Genomic DNA, 2,801 nt, shown 5'->3' with positions numbered 1-2,801 from the left:
TATGTAGGAATTATTATTATTTCATCACTCTTCTTACAGAATCAACAGACATTGTCCGTAGATATCCCTGACTCCACCAGGTGTTTATATAGTCTGCAATGGTCGTCAGTGAGTATTCCTAAGGTTTTCGTTGGTATCTGACCAACGCCACCCAGGAATGTTTCATTCATGGTGAATTCGGCAAGCACAGTTCCCTCAATTGTTCGCCTTGCCATGTTCTAGTCCGTCTAACGTCATCCCGGCTCCTTTCCTAACTAGCTTATCCGCTACATTATTGCCTTCTAACCCATTGTGGCTTGAAACCCAGAGTATCCAAATCTTATTGATTGAGTTTATTAAGGCATCCTCATAAGAGTGTGGAGTTCACCTGTTTCAACTCAAGTGCCTAGATAAAGTTGATATAGTTCCTTTGAAAGTTGAAGGAGGCATATCTCTCAATGGCGTATGTTTCCATCTGGAATATACTAGTGTGCGTACCCATTGGTTCAGAGTACGTTTTCTTTGTACCAATGACCTCCGCAGCTCCTCCCTCTGCAGTGGACGATCTACATATCAGTGTATCAAGTAATCAGTAGGGCACGCTCTCCAAGTTTACCTTGTTCCTCCAACATGTTTTAAACTTTTTGTTAAAGAGAAACCTCATTGCCATGTTGTTCATGGTATTAGTGATTGGGAATACCGTCAAGCTTACTTCAACTTAGGAAGCTCACCGCCTAGCTGATACTCCAGAACATTCTGAAGATCCTCCTCTTGAAATGCATTCTCTATGTGAAGATGGAGAGAAATCAATCTCAGAAGGACCTCCAGGGATATCGTTTGGCGTGTGCATACTCATCCAAGCCAGTCTTTGCAGTTTGGGTAGATAATCATTGATCCTACTATCGCAGTATATATGGGACGTAGCATTTTCTGAGTGCATTCTCATTTTTTCCTGCTATAGATCTGCATCTGGCGCAACAATCCACATTGGATCAGGGCCTTGAAGTGTGGTAGAGCACTTCATTCAAGACTGTAATGGTACACTACAGAATTACGATACCCTGTAGGAGGCTATGTGGTCAGCGTTGCGCTCGCCCGAAATTATTACCCTAATTTGACTCAGTTACTCATTCACAGCTGAGTCGACTGGTATCCGAAATCAAATCACGATACAAATTCCACTGTCACCAGTGAGATTTGAACCGCGACCTTCCGTACGACAGCCTTGTGCTCCACTCAGCTATCCTGACACTTTGCTTATGATATAACGATCTGTTCTTCTGGGATTTCTTACTACTTCTTCTACTGCAGAGTTGTCTTCAGTGTTGAGTCTCACTATTCTATTCTTCCACATAGAGAGCTCATCCGAGACCCTCCAATTGTTGACCAGCCCGTTTACCACAGTGGTCCTAGAGTTATGTCTAGTACCTCTTTCCTAGCGCTGGTCATGAATGTTGGTGTGTTCGTATTGCTTTGGCAACTTCACCAGTCTAACAACTAACTCCTACCCAAGAGTTCGTCCCCTATGTAGTAGTCCCGGCACGACTGCCTATCGACTTGTTCCTCCTGCTTCCAATTGAGCCGTCAGATCTCCAGTTAGATGTTCTGAAGAACATATATATTTTAAACTTAAATTTGTCCCCGATAAGCAAAAGGTACTTGGAAATTAGCCTTGCAATTACCGTAGATGCAGCTTTTGCGTGGTGCAGATTTACGTGGGCTATCTTACGGCGGATATTTTGTTAAAATAATGCTTGAACATTTCCCCAAAGTGAAAGTATCACCCTCTTTCGCTGTCATGGCACTTCTCTAGTTATCGCGGTCCGCCTTCTGCTATAGAAGAGGTCGACCAACTTTTCCTACTCAGTGGGCAGCAGGTCTACTTTCCCGCACGATCCAGCCCTTTCAGCCTGTACAGCTTCCGCGATTCCTCCGTCGATCTCTGTAGACTTTCCACCCTACGTGTGCTTCGAATAATCTTTTCTCGCATTCTCCCTGCGCGAATGTACAGGTGTATCGCGAAATTTTTCAATTATGGGGTAGCTTTTGCCTCTTGCCCTCCACCTTGTTTCTAAGACTCTTCACAATCGCGCATGATAAAAATTTTCACAAATTTTCGCAATTAAGGTAGCTTATCCGTTTCCATCGCTGCGATGCGAGAGATTATTACTGATCCTAAAGTTGCATTGCATTTAGTCTTGTCTTCATTAATATACAGCCCAAGATCTCGCGCCGCATCCTCGATACAAATCAAGGTATACATATTTCGGGCTATTCTTCCCATGATGTCAATATCGTCAGCATAGGCCAATAATTTGGTGGACTTTTAAAGGGTGGTGTCCGTATTAATATCAGAATCCTGGATCACTGCTTTCAGGGCCATATTATAAAGGATTCATAATAGAGCAGTCCTTTGTTTTAGGCCGTTGTTGATATCGAATAATACTGAGAGTGATCTTGCTTCTTTTACCTGACACACACACATAGACCAGGGTCATTATAGTCACTCTTACCAATTACGACTGGATACCGAATTGCCTCACGGCCGGGTACAGTTTCCCCCCGGCTATGCTACATAGGCGCCTTTGAGCTCGATGAAAAGTGGTGCAACTGGTGGCCATATTCCAACAGTTTCCCCATCGTTTGCTGCACAAGCGAGGAGTAAAGCTTTTTCGGTAAGGGCAATGATATTGTGAGCGAATGGGGCTATCCGGCTTAGCAGGTTGTCTGTTGGTTCTCCCAGGCTTCCTTTTTATGTATTTGACGTCGATTTTCCATTCGGCGGAGTTCGTGATAGGCATCTGCGCGTGCCTACATTCTTT

This window comes from Hermetia illucens, chromosome 1 (assembly GCF_905115235.1).
Source record: "Hermetia illucens chromosome 1, iHerIll2.2.curated.20191125, whole genome shotgun sequence".
Lineage (NCBI taxonomy): Eukaryota > Metazoa > Arthropoda > Insecta > Diptera > Stratiomyidae > Hermetia > Hermetia illucens.
The sequence above is the reverse complement of the archived record's forward strand: the minus strand, read 5'-3'. Positions refer to the sequence as shown.